The following is a 19161-nucleotide window of genomic DNA, read 5'->3' as shown; positions in this document are numbered from 1 at the left end:
ACCCAGGGCCTTGCACATGCTAGGCAAGTGTTCTACCACTGAGCTACATCCCAAACCCTTCACCTTAATGTCTTTTAAAATTTTTTATTAGTTAAAAAAATAATTCTAGCCAAGTTCATGAAGTGGACTATTTCAGTGGGCATATACAGTAGAAAGAGGACTGAGTGAGGAGTCAGAAATCAGGGTTTTAGTACTTCTTAGGACACCTGCTAGCCATATGACCTTGAAAATAAACTTCATTTTTCTGAAATATCAGTTTCCCCTGTCTGTAATTTGATAAGGTTAAATTAGATTAGTGAAACATTAGCAGAATTTAAGATGTAACATAGACTATAATGTCCCTAAAAAATATAAAAACTTCTAACTATAATCTACTAATGATCGTTTTATATGACAGAACATTTTTAACATTAAAAAAAAATCAGATTTTGGGTGTAGCTCATGATAGAGCACTGTCTGCCATGTGCGAGGCCTTGGGTTCAAGCCCCAGTACCAGAAACACACACACACACACACACACACACACACACACACACACACACAAAATGAGTTGGGTTGAGCGTCAAGGAAGGGGGATCATAAGTTTGATAGCAGCCTAGGCAACATAGTGAGACCCTGTTTGAAAAAAAGAAATCAAAGCACAATCTCAGAAAAAAGGATAGTTAAATTGAATAAGTTAACTTTTATGAACACTCAATACATTTTTTTATTTCAGATCCTTTTCAGTGAAAACTTTGTCATGGACTGACAGCCTCTCAGACACTTTCTGGTTCTAAAAGTCTACACCTCTGGTCTTGTCAAAATAAGTCTTGTGGCTTCTGAGTTGGTCTCCAGGATGAGCTGGCTCTTTGAGGCTCTGTATCATGTCTTTCATCTTGGTATCTCCCAGGCCTAGCACAGTGCCGATATAGCAATAAATCAAATAAATTAAAAGATGAAATGATCCCTAGGGAATTGCAGCCCCCATTTGGAAGGAGCAGGAAGGAGAGGTTGTTCTTCCAGCCTCGTCAAAGATTGGTAGTGAACAGTCAAGTCACTTCTAGGTTCTAGTTTTAGCAGTCTTAATTCTTCTACCCTACCCCAACCCTGAATCTAGGGTAGGTGCCTGCTATGGTTTGAGTATTTTTAATCTTTCCCTGCCAATTCATATGTTGAAAGCTAACATCCAATGCAACAGTATTAAGAGGTGGGGCATGGCTGAGGATGTATCTCAGTGCTAGAGCACTTGCCTAGCATGCTTGCAAGACCCTGGGTTCCAGCTCTAGCACTGGGAAACAAAACAAAACAACAAAACAAAACAAAAAGAGGTGGGGCTTTGGGGAGGTGATTCCGTCATGAAGTCTCTGCTTTCATGAATCAGATTAATATTCTTATAAAAAATGTTTGTCAGGGCATGGTGGCTGAGACAGGAGAACTGAGGGCATTCTGGGCTACACAGCATGACCCTGTCTCAAAAAAAAAAAAGTTAAAGGAGTTGGGGATGAAGTTATACAGTGCATGCTTAGAATGTGTGAAGGCCCACTTTTTTTTTTTTTTGCTGTACTGGGATTTGAACTCAGGGCTTTAGCAGGCAGTCTACCACTTGAACCATGACCTCAGCCCATGAAGTCCCAAGTTTGATCCCCAGTACCACAGGGGAAATTAAAAAAAAAAAAAAAAAGATTGCCCCTTCTGCTATGTGGCTCTCACCAGATGATAAATCCGCTTGCTTGGACTTCCCAGCCTGTAGAACTGTGTGCAATATATTTCTATTGCTTATGATCTAATTACCCAGTCTAAAGTGCTTCGTTATAGAAGCTCAAATGGACTATGACACTGTCAAAGGTAGACTTTTTATCATTTTTTAAGTGGGTATTTCCCTATATGCTCTTCAAGCCAGATTTTTTTTTTTAAATAGAAACAGAACATTTATTTATTGAGAGAAGGGTGCCTGGATTCAAATTTGGCTTTGCTATTAACTGGGTGTGTGACCCTGATCAAGTTGATTCAAGTCCTGTGTCTCAGGTTATTTATAAAATGTGAGTAATAATTGCACTTGTAAAGTAGGACTGTGAACAAAACTATCAATATATTTAAAATAGTACTGTTCACATAGTTACACATTCAATTATAATTTTGACTAATGAACCTCAAGAAATATGAGAATTGATGAAGAAAAAAAGTCCTAAAAGAAGTACTGGTATATTTGGAAGACTGAGGGGAAATATCAAGCTCCATAAAATCAAAAAGGCAATTATAAACCACATAAAACTCCTTTTTCCCAAAGGATAACAGAGATTGAATACATAAGTAGGTTCAAAATTAATTTAGATAAATTCTTACAAAATGAATACAACCTAAGTTGTTTGGAGAACTAGAAATAGTCTATGGTATATAATTACTTTCTTGACCGGAAGTACAGGAAACCAAATCCTTCCTACAAAGGAGAAGTAGAATTTCTTTTTAACACATTAAAATGACCTTGGAAGCTTAGAAAACACCAATGCCAAGGTCCTATAATAGAACTATTGAATTAAAGTCTCTAGAGAAGGGGCCCAGGCAATTTTTTTTTTTTTTATAAAAAGTCTCCAAATGTTTCTAAAGTTCCACCAGGGTTCGGAAACAGCAACTTGGCTTCACTTTTGCATATAATTTACACTTCTGTCATTCACAATCAGAATTCCACTCCTTCATAACCTTCTCTTCTCATTTTTTCCTACTGTCTATTTTAGCTCCTGCTCCAATGTGCCAGGTGTCTGTTACAGCTTCCCAAGTGGGAGTACCCCTTCCCCCTTCCCGGAAGAAAATGCATGTTTATGCCCAAGGGCAGGATCTCAATAAGTAAGCATTAGACACCAATAACAGTAACAATCATAGTAAAAGTACTTGAGCCAGTTCTCCCCAGATTAAATGAGTGGGTCTTTCCCACTATTCAAGCGGTCCTATCAATGTAGCGGACAGAGCTGCAGTGTTTCAAGTCTAGTAAAGATGCGTAGTACTAGGTACAAGAAGAAGGGAGCCACTTCGCAGCTAGTGGCCTGGCTGCTTACATTTTCTGAATCCTTAATGTTATCGGTACTATTTTTTTCCCTTTTTTGGTTAGCAAAAATCTCCAAATACCAAGAAGCTGCTCTGCATCGTCCAAAGTTGTAGAGAGGCAGCCAACAAGACCACCTGGGTACGCTGCAGTGGCATCTCCAGGCAGGTTCCTTTAAATTGCTTTTCCTAGAGCTGGCTCCGCACTGCCTGGCTACCCAACCGCCAGCACGCGCGCGCAGCCCCGCCTGCACCACCGCGGCTGCGGGGCCGCGCACAGCCACCACGCACCCTGGCAGTCGCAATGCGCGACCTCAGCCTGGGAAGCGCGTGCGCGCCAGCGCGGCGGGCGGACCCAAGCCAGAGGAGGCGGGGCACGTCCTTAAAATCTGCAGCCCATTGGCTGGTCCCTTAAGGCCCCGCCCCCAGTGTTGGAGGCGGCGGGGCGGGCCACGTCAAGCTGGCGCTGCCGGGTTGAGCTTGTAGCAGAAGGGAGGTAAGCCATGGGGATGCAGGCGCTTCTCTGCGGGTTGCTGCTGGCTGATCTCGAGCTGCCGAGTGTCATCCGCCTGCGGCCTGGCGTTGGCCCTCTCAGCTTGCGTTGAGGGAGGCGAAGGCCCTATGGGGCTGGGACTGTGCAGCCGAGCATGCGGCTGCAGGGCCGCGGCGCGGCGCGGGGCGGCCAGGAAAGGGCAGGACGTGCTCTGTGCCCTGGTCCCGGCCTGTCTGGGTTCCGAGCTTTCTGCGGTTACAGAGCTCTCGGATGGCTGGGCAGTGCTGGCTGTGGTGCCTGCCGTGGGACTCAGAGGCATCCAGACTCCGAAACCGGTTGGCGTGCTCCTTACTTACTGAACTGCAGCAGGTTGCAGTTGTTCCTCCCTTCCTTCCTTAACCGGTTTCCCTAGTCTGGGGAAGTGCCAGGGATGCCTCCTTCTCCAGGACTCAGATCATGTCCACGTTAATGAGAAAGCTTATGAATGAGCAGAGCCTGTTTTCAGACCTCCTGGTTCTCTGTTCTCACGTGCGGGAACTTCCTGAAGAAAGAACATATATATATATTATAATTAAGAAAGTATATATATGTATTTTTAAATGTTTGCAACAGCTAGGCGGAAAGTTGCAGAGATCTGCAGTTACGTTGCACCTACTTTCCACGAGATAATTTCAGCTGTGCCATCCTGGTCTCCCAGCGTGTATCTTGTATTTGGAGGTTTTGAAATCAGGGAAGTCATCCTGTCAGTTATCATGCAGTCATTCACCCACTCATTTTGCAGACTTTTTTCATGAATTCCTTAATGGTCAAGATCTTAGGCCAGATGCTAAAATTGACTTCTCCTGCCTATTCTTCCAGTTATCTGTAAGTTTTATTGTCTTGAGTTACAAGATTTGAGATGGAATTTTTTGTTGGTGGTTCAATTTTAAATCTAGGTATAAAAAATAGCTGTCTTCTGGGACCTTGATTTCACTCTCTAGTAACCCTGTTTTTAGAGTCTTAAGCCTACTTTCACATGCTTAAAAGACGGAGGGGTAATCCTTCTAAGTATACCATTAAAGACCACCAAGTCTATTTGTAAGGTGAGGAGAATGAGATTAGAAATATCCAGTAATTCTGAGATGTTCAAGGAGAAGATGGGCATACAGCATATTGACTGAATGGTGTTAGCAATTGTGCACCAACCATTTTAAAAACACAGGATGATTTTTATGATTATATATCCCAACAAACACAGGATCTGTCTACATTCACTTTTTCACTAGAAAAGTGCCTGGTTTGCCTGGTTATAATTTTGATTGACATTAGCTCCTGCAAGGAACGCACTATGACTCATCTAAATTTTGAAATGTAATAGTCATGAGCTTTTTAATGTTTCATATAGAGAATGGTACAGAAACAATTGGAGAAGAATGCAATTTTCAAAGTGTTTTCACTTGTTTTGGTAGATTAATAGTAGCTCAAACCTCTGCCTTGATTTTTTGCTTGCAGGGTTAATGTTAGTTACCATTGCTTGGCTATTAATACCATGTGTATTTTAGCATTTATTGTATCAGCCTAACATTTACTGCATTTTAGTTGATTGATGACTCTAATTGAGGCCTGATAATCTATGGTAAATAAATTGCTATTTTGAAATAAAAATGCCTTAGAGAAATAATAGTTTTCATATGTTGATTGATTAATGGTGCTTACAAGTAGATCAGTTTGCCTTTTTCTAGGTGTAAAGTGATTTCTAAAGTTGTTCTTCTAAGACAATATTAATAGCCTCATGTTACTTTCTGGATATTGTCCACAACCCATTAAGTTGAATTAAATTCTCTGTCTCACTATTAGGAGTTTAGAAAATGTTAATTCTGTAAGTATAGTATTTTTAAAAAATGACTACTAATCCAGAGATACTTAGTATAGTAAGATATAGTGTAGTTATGTAAGTGTAATGTAAATCTTATTCACAATTAAATTGGATGGATGTGATGTGTAATAGTTCCACAATAGGAAATTTATTGAGATGGATTACATCTCAATAAAGTCAATGTAAGTTGACTATATTGCAAGTTGAAAATGCATTTGATACACCTCATTTAATGAACTTCATACCTTAGCAGTACAGCACACTGGAGAACATCGGCTGTTTACACTAGGGATCCAGTGGTTGACTGGGAGCTGCTTCTTCCTGCTGCTGTCTAGTAAGCCCAGCCACTCTTGCACCATGTATCCCTAGACCAGGAGATGATCAAAACTCAAAATTTGAGTACACTTTCTATTGAATGTGTTTTGTTTTTGCACCATTTTAAGGTTGGAAAACCATTAGTTAGAAGTCCTGACTTACAGTGCATTTTGAAGACTTCAACAGATTTGACTTTAAATTAAGTATGAGGGGGGGCTGTGGTGTGCACCTGTAGTCCCAGTACCTCCAGAGGCTGAGATAGAGGGATCACCTGAGAACTGACCTTCAAGTTGAACTCCTGGGAGTTCAGGGCTAGTGTGGACAGCATAGTAAGACCCCATCTTTTAAACAAAAAAATGAAAATAAATACCGAACAACTCTTCATTGTTCATGATGGGAAAACATTTCTTTTAGACAAAAGGAAGGTGAGACTCCAAACTGCAAACTGAGACTCTAATATGTAGCTTGTTATTATTTATTTAAATGAACCATCTTTTCACTTATCTGGGGACCAATGAAGCATTCCAGCCAAGTTCTTATACTGAAGATTTTACTTTCTTCTGTTCAATTATCATATCTATTCTAATCTCTAGACAGATGAGTGATTGCTTGCTAACTTAGCTCATAAGCATTTTGAACAGATGTTATAATTAGTTATAGTTGTAACTATAGTTCTGTGTTCTGGCTTCCAGGTGTGTACCATCCCTCCTTTTTTTGGTGGTACTGGAGTTTTGAACTCGAGACCTTGCACTTACTAGGCAGGCTTTTTACCACATGAGCCACTCCATCACCTCCCATTCCCCTCTTTCTTGACAAACCTTTCTCTTTTGTCTACCTATTTCAGAATTTGCTTTCTTTTACTTTAACAATCATGGAGCATGTTGGGTTTTGTAATTAAAACGTCAGTTTTTAGTATTTGGTATTAGGACATAAACACAGTGGTGGGAAGACACAGAGGAAACTTCTAAAGTTATTTAATCCAAATAACTTTATTTGTATTAAATGAAACATTTAAGTAGATGGGATTTTAAGTTGGAGATGTTTTTAATTCTTCTCTTCAACAAGACAATGACTGTTCTTGTCACACATTCCTAAGTTTCCTTTTTTGTTTTTTGAGACTAAGTCTTAGCATGTAGCCCAGACTGGCCTAGAACTTACTATGTAGCCTAGGCTTGCCTCCAACTCAAGATCTTCCTGCCTTAGCCTCCCACGTGCTGGGATTACAGATGTATGCCACCACACCTGGTTTAGATTCCTAATTTTTTATCAAGGAATTGAAAGTACTACATGAAAGCCCCAGACAAAGCCAAAATACAATGAGGCAAATATTATAATTAGATGTATACATAAAGTACAGTGGGGATTAGAAGTAATTGTATGTGAGGTTTTAGGAGATTTAAAGAAAGCTTTGTGGAAGAATTTTTGTCTTACTAAATTTTGAAAGTGAGTAGGAATTAGTAAGAAAAGAGGGGAAGACATTCTAAGCACAAGAAAGTAGTAAGGACAAGCAGGTTAGATGTAGAACATAGTATTAGTGTATTGAGGGTGAATAGAGAGATGACGTTTAATAAGTAAATGTGGGCCAAATAATGAAACCCTTTGCCCCATGAAGTTAAAGATTTTGAACTTTATTCTGGAGGTTGTGGTGATCTTTGGGGAAGAGATTTTAAATGGAAGAATGTTAAGATTAGTTTCATAAGACAGTGTAAGGAATGAATTATAGTGGAATAAGGCCAAAATGCCCACTAGGGAGCTGTTCATTTGGGAAGACAAGAAGCTTGAGAGAACAGGATGGATTCAAAGTGTATTAAGGTGAACAAGCAGGTGTCTAGTTGGGTGTGGGGGGATGAGGAAGAGGGGAAATCAAGGACACCTATGTTTATGATGATAGGAGTTACATGAGGAATATCAGACATGTAAGGATGTGGACATTGCTTTGGGTCACAGAATTGGTGTTCAGTTTGGATAGAAGGTTGCTTTAGTCTGGAAATGGGGTATTTTGGGCTGAAAATAGATATTTGGATGTATTGGCATATCCATAGTTAAGTTAGTGTAAGATTAGGTGGGATACCTAGGAGAGTTTGTGGAATTCTAAAGAACAAAACAAAAGAGAAACCCTTGGAAGTACCTCTATATAAAGAAGATGGTCCAGTGAAAAAGACTGAGAAGGAACAGCTTAATTGACAGGGAGCTTTAGAAGATCAGGAGGGAGGGAATTTGAAAAGGAGAACCTGGCCACCTGTCAAATGCTGTAAGACTTTGGGAAGTTTTGCCAGATAGGCAGTTTGTAATTTGTAATAATACTGTTATAATTGTGTGAATTTCTGCAGCAAAATGCAGTAGAGCCAAAGATGATCAAGACTTGGATTGCTTCAATATGAAGATTTTGTTGTTCACATATGGTAGCAATACAGGGAGTTAAAAATATTGGCAAGAGACTGAATGGGGGAGGGGTTGGTAGTGATGAAGCCAGGAGGCTGAAAGCCTGAGAGAAAATAATTGGTTCAAGAATGAATGAAGTGTACAGTGTTTGTAGATAAAAGAGAGATAGCTTAAAGAACAGAAAATACTCATGATCAGAGAATACAGATGGCCTGAGACTTGCAGAGGTTTGACTTAGGAGTTTTCAGTGTATGAAAGTAATATGCATTCAGAAGAAACTGTACTTTGGATTTTAAATTTTGGTTATTTCCCAGGCTAGTAATATGGAGTATGATATTCTCTCAAAGGTTGAGCGGTAGCAATAAGCCATAGCAATCAGCCACATAATCCTAACTGGAACTCTACTGTGTAGTGCCGCTAAGTGACTATGTTGAGTGAGTTAGATACATTAAATGCATTTTCAACTTATGATATTTTCAGTTGATAATGAGTTATTGAGATGTAACTCCATTGTGTATGGGGGAACACCTGTATTTGGATTTAAGATTTTAGGGTGTTGATGGGATGTAGGGTTTAAGATATGGATGTGGGTGGCTGAAATGGAGATGCTCAAGAACAATGAGACTGATATACTGGATGTATCACTTACCTAGACATTGATTCCTGATGACTGTTGCTCAGGGAGGAGAAGTAGACTCAAATTTTGGTTTCTCAGGTTGTAGATTGCTTATTGTAGTGATTGCAGTACATGAGAAATGAAGGTACTTTGATATCAGACTCTCAAAGGAATAGGTCTGGAGGGCAAATGGCATGGAAGCAATCTTCTGGGTCTTGGAGTTTGGAAGAATGATTTGTCTTCAATGGGAGCCACTAAAAAAGGAAGGTTTAGTTTTCATTAGGCCTAGGAGATAGGGGGAATATCTGTTGAAGAGGCTGAAGATGTAATAGTTTATTGACTTTGGAAGGAGGGAAGACTTTTTTTTTTTTTTTTTTGTGGTACTGGGGCTTGAACTTAGGACCTTCACCTTGAGCCACTTCACCAGTTGTATTTTTGTGAAGGGTTTTTCGAGGTAGGGTCTCACGAACTATTTGCCTGGGCTGGCTTCAAACCATGATCCTCGTGATCTCTGCTTCCTGAGTAGCTAGGATTATAGGCATGAGCCACTGTGCCTGGCCAGGGAAGACTGTTTAGTATAGAGGAAGATAGGTTAAAAAGAAATTAGATTTGGGTTTAAGGATGACAAGGCTTTTCTGAGGCATATATCTAGCTTTAAAGTTCCAAATAGTAGTTTGGATGTGAAGTTTTCATGAAACTTCCTCTAGCTATCCTTTAATCATCAAATCATTATATAGTTTCTGTTATAGTAGAATAGCTGGCATAGTAGTTTTTAAATGAAAAAATAACGTATCTCCAGTGAATATTTGTGTTTGTCAGAGGAAGACTAGCTTTTTTGCTTTTATGTACTTCTTGTTGACCTTTGCCCTTCAAAATACTTTGGCTGGCACTTTTCATCACATGTTAATGACTAATAGTATTTTTAGGTCAGTGATGGGGCTTAAAGGTGATAGATGCCATGGATGTGAGAGGTAGATATATCTGCATTTACCACTGATTTTCCTCCTGTAATGCTGATACCTAGAGTATCAGTGAACAATCTATCACTTTCTTTCCCTCCCTTCCCTTCTCTTTCCCTTTTTTGAGATGGTGTCTTGCTATCTTGCCCAGGCTGGCTTTGAACTCCTGGGCTCAAACCAACCTCCTGCCTTAGTCTTCTGAGTAGCTTGTGTTTCAAAGTGTACGTCTTCATTCATGTACTAGGTCTCATTACTTTCACTTCTCTCTCTCTGTCAATATTACATTTTTCCTTATTGCTGATGGTACCCATCAGTATATAAAAATGATGTTCTTTTCTTATTTTAAAATAATATCTCTTGACCCCATTTCCCTGTATAAGCCACTGCACAATTTCTTTGTTTCTCTTTAGGGCAAAAACTATAGTCAATTGTTCAATTGCTTGCCTTCTATTCTTTCTTTAACATACTTTAATCAGGCTTTCTCTTTTACCACTCATAAAAAATTCCTCAAAGTCACTAATGACTTTCATTTTGCTAAGTCCAGAGGTCTGTTTTTTGTTTGGTTTTTGTTTTTGTTTTTACTGGGACACAAACCCAGTTCCTCCCACATGCTAGGCACTGTTGAGCTACACATCCTGAGGCCTTTGGTCTGTTCTTACTCCCCTAGTTGACCTCTTAGCATTTTTTGAGATAGTTCATCACTTTCTGCTTTTAACACGTTTATTCAAATACCACTATTTCCTTCTACCTCACTGCTTCTTTTTTAGTCCTTTTCTGGTTCTTTCTTATCTCCCTGACCTCTTACTACTGGAGTGGTCCAGGGTTCAGTTAATTTTTATTTTCAGTATCACTTTTTTTTTTTTTTTTGCTGGGGCTGGGGTTTGAACTCAGGGCTTTGTACTTGCAAAGGAGGTACTCTATCATTTGAGCCACAACTCCAGTCTCTGAAATTTTTATTTCCAGCCTGGATCTTTTCTCTTGAACTCCAGACCCTTTTATCCAGTGTCTACTCAGCACTTCCATTTGGACAACTAGTAGATATAGATATCTTGAATCCCACTCTCAATTTTCTCCCAATACCTACTTTGCTTACAATTATCCCCATTTCAGTTAATGGAAATTCCATGCTTTCTATGGCTCGGGCCAAAAACCTGGGTGTCATCCTTGACTCTTTTTCTTTCACAATCTTAACATAAACTATTAGGTAAGTCTGTTGGTTATACCTTTAAAATATATCTAGAATAAGAGTACCTCTCTCTACCCACTGCCCTCTCCCCGAGTCTAAGCCCTTCTTGTCTGTGTCCTGGATATTGTAGTAACCTCTGTACCAGTTATATATTGCTACCCACATTCAAAATTAGCAGCCTACAGCAACAATTTTTCATTAGCTTATGATTCTGTGGCTGACAGTTTTGGTTGTGCTTGCAGTGAGTTACAGTTCTTTTGCTGTTCTTGCCTGTACTTACCCATGTGGTGACTGGGACTGATAGGTTTGCAGGTCTTAGCTAGGCATGGTTTATCTCTGCTCCACAGGGACCTGAGAGCTGCCCCATTTTAACTTGTGTCATGGTCACATTGAAACAAAAGAGCAAGAGGAGGCTTCATGGCTTTTGGAAGCCTCAACTAAGAATTCGTACAACTTCATTTTCCTTGCTGTTGGTTTGCTGTTGGTTAGGGCAGATCACAAGGTCAACCCAGGGCTGGGGCCATGGTTCAGTGGTAGAGTGCCTGTCTAGCAAGCACAAGGCCCTGAGTTCAAACCCCAGTCCTTGCCAAAGGGGAAGAAAAAAAAAAAAAGTCTGAGACAAGGTCAATCCAGTTCAAGGATATAGAGCATTAGTCTTATGTTTTTTTTTAGACAGGATCTTGCCATGTTAACTCAGGCTGGTCTTGAACTTGTGTTCCTCCTACCTCAGCCTCCTGAATGCTGATTACAGATGTGTACCACCATCTCTAGGTTAGTATACTTTTTTAAATGAGAGGAGCAGAAAAGTAACTTTTTCCCTCCCAGGACATAGACACATGTGGTAGTTTTTTCTAGATATTAAAAGTATTCTGAAAAAAGGGATTTATTTAATATATTTAATACTGTATTTTCAAATTAAGTCATCAATAAAGGATATTCTCTAAACTTTGAATGTAGGGAAATGTTCATAGTGAAGAGTGATTATATACTGAATATAATGTTCTGAAAATAGCAAAGTCACTTTGGAAAGTGGTTTATAGACAAGGACTGGAAGACACTTGGAATTATTGTTTTTCTTTTACATTTGATCATAGCTCTCTCTTTCTCTCTCTCTCTTTTTTTTTTTCATTTTTGCAGATTTGGAATTGAACCCAGGGCCTTGTACCTTTAAGGCAAGTTCTCTACTACTGAGCTATACTCCCACAGCTAACCATAGTATTCTATTTTTTTTTTTTTTTTGGTGGTGGTGGTGGTACTGGGGTTTAAACTCAGGGTTTCATGCTTGCTAGGCAGTTTCTGTACTGCTTGAGCCATGCCTCCAGTCATTTTTGCCCTGGTTGTTTTGGAGATAGGGTATTGCTTTTTGCTCAGGCTGGCCTGGATTTTGATCTTCCCCTTCCCATTTTAGGCTTCCTGCCATCTCTGAGATGACAGGTGCATGCCACCATGGCTAGAATTTTTACATTGAGGTGGACTTTCACAGACTTTTTTGGCCCAGGCTAGCCTTGAACCACAATTCTCGTGATCTCAGCTTTCCAATTAGCTAGGATTATAGGCATGAACTACTGGAGCCTGGCTCAACCACAGCTTTTAAACTGATATCTTCTTGTCCCCACAACACTTCAGCAGAGTAGCTATAGTGATTTTTTCAGAAATATGAATTAGGTTTCTTCTTTTGCTCTAAATGCCCCAGTGGCTTCCCATTGCCACCCAAAGAAAAAGGCAAAATCTTTGTAGTGGCCTCAGAGGCTTGCCATGATCCAACCCATTTGTGGCCTCTTTGACTTAATTTCCAACTATTCTGTTACTCAATCATGTTATCTTCTAAATTGGCTTTGCTGTTCTTTATACATACTAGCCATTCTCTCTCCATGGCTTTTGTACTGCTTCTCTTTCTGCCTGGAATTCTTTTTTTCTGAGATTATGAACTATTCCTTTAGCTCCTTTAAGTTTTTGCTCGAGTGTCATCTCAGTGAGACTTTCTCTGACTATCCTCTTTAAAATTGGAGCCTCTCTTTGGTATTACCTCTCTTCCTGCTCTGGTGTTCTTTTATATGTAACACCTATATTCAGAGATGCTATATACTGCTTTGCTTATTCTTGCCTTCCCTCCACTAGGATTATAATCTAGAAGGCAGAGATTTTTGTCTGTATTCAGTGTTTAGTACAGTGAATGGCACAGGTAGGCATCTAATATTTGATGAATAAATGAATGAAAAGGTAGGTTTTTGGTACTGCAACCTTTTTTCAGGGCTTGGTTTTTTGTTTATGCTTTATGGAAAAACTCTTGAACAGGTTGTGGTTTATTATCTGAGGACATTTCTGGCCTCCTGTTGCAAGTACTTTTTAGAATTCACTTTTCATTAGAGGTCTGCTAGATAGTGTTCTTCTGCATCCAAGATCTTCATTCTTTGCAAGAAGAGTATCATGATTTTTGCTTAACTGCATTGAATACCTGCTCTTGGTGCTTAATAGCAAACTCTTCACTTTATGTTGTAAATCATAACATTTTTGTTCAAAGGAGAGCTGAAGGCCAGGGACGTGACTCAATGGTAGAGTGCTTGACTAGAATGTGTAAGGTCCTGGTTTGATCCTCAGCATACCTTAAAACAAACAAAACAAAACAGCAAAGCTGAAACAGTTGATATGTCAAAGTGAAGTCTAAAGCAGAAAATTTTCAAACCTTTTCTTAACTGTTGAACTTTCCCCACCCCAAAATATCTTACTGAGAACTTAAGATGAGGTCTGTTTTGTCATTCAAAATAAAGCAATTTTAAATTCTAATTTATGGAATAATCATGTTATAAAATCAGCCTGTACCATGAGATTATTATAATGAGCATAATATTTAAAATTAATGATTATGAATAAAAATGACAATCTCTTAAATGCCTGATTTTTGTTCCATTGCATACCATTAAGAAAATCTTCATTCACACAGGTTAGCAGTTTCAAATGGTAATAATTTTTTTAATAGTTCATATTGTTTTGGAAGAGTCTTACTATGTAGCCAGGGCTGGCCTGGAACTCACTGTGCAACTGGGGCTGGCCTCAAAGAGTTTCTGCCTCCTGGGTTACAAACATGCCTTACCATGTTCTACTCTATTTTTCTTTATTCTTACAAATACATTTATGTGGAAAATTTCACACACACACACACACACACACACACAAACACATGTAAATACAGAGTACAGTAAATGAACTTAGTTACAACAAAGTCATTTTTTTCTTGTCTCATTTATCTCATTTTATCTTGTTCTCACACGTTTTTCCTCCTTTAGCTCTGAAAAAGTAATTATTTTGAACTACTATTGACTGTGTATATATATATGTATATACATATAATTGCTATGTAATTATCAACCGTAACAAAATCATCATTTAATACTTAACACTTAATTCCTTAATACTACTTAATAGTCCATGTTTCAGAATTTTTAATTATGCCAAGATTGTCTTTTTTTTTTTACTTCTTTTTTTAATTTTTTTAATTTTTTTGTTCATTTATTTACATGTGCATACATTGTTTGGGTCATTTCTCCACCCTGTCTCCCTACCCCACCCTTGCCCCCCTACCCCCGTCAGTTTCACCAAGATTGTCTTATTACAGTTGATTTTTTGGAATTAGTTCAAGTGAGGTTCCCAAATTATATGTGGCTATTATATCTTTTAAATTGCTTATTATGTTTCAGTCCCTCTACCCTTTCTTATTAAAATGTCATTGATTATAGAAATAGAGTCATCGGATTGAGCTGTGCCTGAGAGAATAGTAAAACACACCTCTGGGTAGACCTGTGAGGTTATTTCTAGAGAGGAATAATTAAGGGGGAAGACATACCCTGAATGTGGGTGGCACTATCCCATAGGCTGGGGGCCTGAATGAAATAAAAAGGGAAAAAGGAGAGAGCACTGCAGATCAGGCTTTCTCTCTGCTTCCTGGCTTACCCTGATGTAAGCTACTCCGACCCACATGCCCTCCCTGCCATTATGGACTCAAAGCTTTCAAACTGTGAGCCAAACTAAATCCTTCCTTCTTTGTTGTTTTGTCAGGCATTTTTGTCACAGTGATGAGGAAACTTTTATTTAGGCTTATAGTGAGAACTGAGAGCAAAAGGCAGAGCTGAAAGGTTTGAGAAACTCAGAGTTTGCTAAAAACACAGAAAATTGGTACCAGAGAAGTTGTGGTGTTGCCATGACTAAATGCGACCCTGTGATTCTTAAGCCTTTGGAGCTGGTTTGCAGGAGAGATTTGGCAAAGTTTGGAGATAGGGGCCACGGGAGCCTTAGAATGCTGTAAGCAGAAGTTGATGGGGTTCTGGTGAGACCTTAGAAGGCCAGAATGCCAGTGCACATGTAGACAGTAAAGACTCTGTCCTTGAGGTTTCAAATAGGAATGAGGACTTTGTTGGGAATTGGACTTGAGGTAATGTATGTTGTATTCTGGCAAAGAACTTGTCTATATTTTTGTCCATGTCCTGGATTTTGTGGATGCTGGGTTTAAAGGTGATGGTCTAATTAACTTGGTGGAGGAAATTTCAAGGCAGTCCGGCATTTAGGCTGAGGCATGATTTTGCTGGTGCTTTTAGATAAGCATACAGTGAGAACTGTGAGTGTAAAGTAAAGCAGAAAAGGAGCAGGTTTAAAGTTGGCCAAGGAAAGTGTGGTTGTTAAAGAAATTAGCACTATTAAAAGAAGCAAAGTATTTGCATCAGGACAATAGGAAAGATGATTTCAGGGCATCTCAGGAATTGGTCAGATCCTACCCATTGCAGGCTGAAGTTGCAGAGCTCCCATGCGAAGAGAGCACCTCCAGGGCATCTTGCTCACAGAGGGCCACCTAGGGAAGTGCTTCCTTATGTTCAGCCATCCAGGGACTCAGAAGCCACTGCAGCTGTGGTTGAAGAGGGCTCAGCTACTGCTTAAGCTGGTGGTACATCTTGGCATTGTACATGCAATGTTGAATGTGCAGGCGTGAAGAATACAAGAGTTGTATGTTAGTGGAGGCTTCTACTCAGATTTCAAAGGAAGGCCTGTGATGCCAGGCAGTGTGTAGCAGGGTCAGGATCCTTGCAGGCAGCTCCTGAGAGGGCAATGTATGAAGTTGTGAGAATGAAACCTAGGCTGTGATAGAGACCCAAGGAAGTTGATGATGCCAGGAACGTGGAATGTCTGCTGAGGAAGGCCACAGGCATAGAGCAAAGCCAGCTCAAGATAGAAGCTAGGTAGGCTGCAAACAGCAAGGCTGTAAGGACAAGGCTGTCCAAGCCCATTGGAGCTCCCATCATGACACCACATGCTCTTGGTGGTGGTCATGGAGCTATAAAATTCACTATTTGTCCTGCTGGGTTTTGGTCCTGTTTGGGTCGATTTCTTCCTTGCTATTCTCCTTTTGGAATAGAATGGTTACTCTGTGCCATTGGGTCTTGGAAGTATGTAACTTGTGAGATAAACTCTCACAGCTAAGAGTTTATCTTTAATTTCAGAGGAGACTTTGAACTTCAACATTTGTTTTGGAACTGTTAGGACCATGGGGACTTTTGGAGATGGACTGAATGCATTTTGCATTATGAGCTTTTGGGGCCAGAGATGGAATATTTTGGTTTAAGGAGATGTGTTTGGGTATCAGTTTGACAAGGGTGGGCTTGTGATGGTTAATCTTTGTAGAGAGGATTAACTAGGGGAAAAGATCTACCCTAAATGTTTTTGGCACCATCCCATAGGCTGGGGGTCTGAATGAAATAAAAGGAGAAAAAAGAAAGAACCCAAGTGGGCATTCTGTCTCTGATTTTTGATCACCATGATGTGAGCTTCTCTGAGGCCCCATTGGGTTCTCCTTCCCATGAAACCTTTGAAATTATGAGTCAGAATAAATCTTTTAAGTTGGTTTTCTCAGGTATTTGGTCACAACAACAAAACTGACTAACACAATGTCCTATTTCATCACCTCATAAGGATACAATGTTTGGGTAACTTTTAAGTGACGCTGAGATGAATCAGTGGGTTTAGGTAGGGTCATCCCGATCTTTCTAATGTAAAGTTATCCATCTTCCTTTAACCTACTAGTCTTAGCAACAGTTGATGATTACTTATATATTAACAAGGTAACCTCATATCTTTAAAGATTTTTCAAGAGCTTAGGGTATGGCTCAAGTGGTAGAGCACGAACCTAGCAAGCAAGGCCCTGAATTCAAACCTCAGTACTACCAAAACCAAGTTTTAAAAAAGAAATAAATACATTTTAATTTTCTTTCTTTCACAATACAACCAGTCTTTCCTCTATCCTTCCCATCCTGCACTTACATACATGCACAGTGACTTCAACATTTGTTGAGACTTTGACATAAAGCTCAGAGGGAACATGAAATGGAATGGACAATGAAGGCTGGGGAGGGGTAATGAGGATTGTATGCCTACTTTGCTAAATTTTCCTGTCTCCTCTCTTTCCTTCCCTGTCTCTGTTTTTAGCTTATAGATTTTTTTTTAAGCTTATAGGATTTTTGAGCTATGTGGGATAGCAAGGACTTAGAGGGCCAGTGAGATCTTATAGCGATTGGAAGGATTGGGGCAGATGTTGATGGCAGCATTGAAACTGGGTATGAATGCAGTGTAAATTCAGGCTGCAGCTCAATATACAAATGTGAACATTGAGTGTAGTCAAGATTGGCCCCAAATAAAATTGAGTGAATGAAGCTTGTACACTCTGCACCTGACATCCTTTTGTTATGTAGTCTTTCTTTGCTGCTGTAGACAAAAGTAAGTTGTAGTCCAAGGATTTATGAGACTCCCACATTGCTAGATTATCTTAAAAACAGATGATGACTCCTTTTGTCTTCTACTATTAGTTTGTGACTGCTTCTTCATCCATTTATCTCAACTGAAACCTTTGGAATCATCCTTCACTCTTCCAGCATTCTACATCTAGTCCATCAGCAACTTTTGTCAAAATATATCTAAAGTACTTTTCATCTTACAACTAAAAGCTTGTGCTCTTTAGCCAAGTGAGACCTGATGTGTGAATGGTGACTATAGTTAATAATAATGTATTGTGCACTTGAGATTTATAAGAGAGCAGTACTCAGGTGTTCTGAACACACACATACATGCAAAATCATAACTATGAGGTGATGGATATATTACCTACCTTGATTAAAGTTATTATTTCACAATGTATACATATATCAAAATATAACATTTATATCATATGAATACATAATTTTTTAAACCGTGCCTCAATATATCTGAAAAAATATAAAAAGAAAAAAAAAAGCACAAAAACCAAAAACCACATATCTAAAGTCTGACCTCTGCTCACTGTCTCTCCTACTGGTCCCTCCTCCAAGCCAACATGATTATTACAGTAACCATCTAAATGGTCTTCCTTTTTCCTTTCTTTTTTGTGGTCTGTTCTCCATAGGAACCACAATGATCTTTTAAAAATGATAGTCAAATATGCCATCTCTCTGTTCCAGATGCTCCTGTATTGCTCAGGAACATCCAAAAGTTCACAACCAAGCCCTAGCAGGGGCTTCCACAGCTTGGGTCCCTACTTCACACTGTAGTTTCACTGCCCAACTGGCTCACTTGCTCCAACTACAGTGGTGTCTTTGCTCTTCCCTAAACTTGCTAAGCATGTTTCCATATCAAGTTCATTGCCTTTACTGCTCCTTCTGTCTGAAATGCTTATTTCCATCAGGTGTCTGTCTAAATGTCACCGTACTGAAAGGCCTTTCTTGATTCTTTGACAGATACTGTAAATGTAAAGACTTCCCTAAAATTTACTAATGACAAAATTTTGATTTTCCATGTGTTATGTTGTATGTGCATTGGAAAATTAAAATAATTTAAAATAAAGTCTTTGTGCTATAGTTTAAACAATTAAAATTATATGCCCTCTAGGTAGAAGCTAACAAAGTTGATTAGAGAGGAGTGGAGGAAGTTGAACACACTGGAGAAACACTTAATTTTTATCAGGAACAAATGGATTAATCTCCTGGCAAACAATTTAGAAGCAAAGGTAATTTTGTTAGCTTACTTATTTAGAACTTTGCAGCTTCTAATAACTCAAAGGTGTGACTTTCTCATTAAATAGTTCTTAATAAGTAGTGTAATTGGCTCAAGTGGCTTTTTAAAAAAATCTTTGTGCTGTGATGAAACTACTTTAGATAATGATAAAAGACCACGGTTTGCAAGTAAGTAACTACGATCACTAATTTTTTATCAAGACTAAAAAATTCATCTTACGGTTTTATTTGAAGAGAATTAATAATTCCCTTTTAATTTAAAAAGTAATCTATGCCTAGTGTAGAAAAAAAATGTGGCAAGTATAAGAGAGAATGT

General features: G+C 39.1%; 1 protein-coding gene across 7 annotated transcripts in view; it reads left to right on the top strand.

The window, feature by feature from the left end:
- The first annotated feature begins 3438 nt into the window (after nt 1-3438).
- Focad (focadhesin) overlaps nt 3439-19161 on the top strand; it is a 285307-nt gene continuing 269584 nt past the window's right edge. For 6 of the 7 annotated variants that reach the window (XM_074051714.1, XM_074051713.1, XM_074051711.1 and 3 more), the window contains exon 1: nt 3439-3511. The gene's annotated coding sequence lies outside the window, so the exon portion shown is untranslated. Of the gene's footprint in view, nt 3512-18702; nt 18839-19161 lie in introns of those variants that run through there. The other variant, XM_074051712.1, reaches the window with a different exon arrangement.

Source organism: Castor canadensis, chromosome 13, assembly GCF_047511655.1.
Source record: "Castor canadensis chromosome 13, mCasCan1.hap1v2, whole genome shotgun sequence".
Taxonomy (NCBI): domain Eukaryota; kingdom Metazoa; phylum Chordata; class Mammalia; order Rodentia; family Castoridae; genus Castor; species Castor canadensis.
This window is presented reverse-complemented; position numbering and strand designations above follow the sequence as displayed.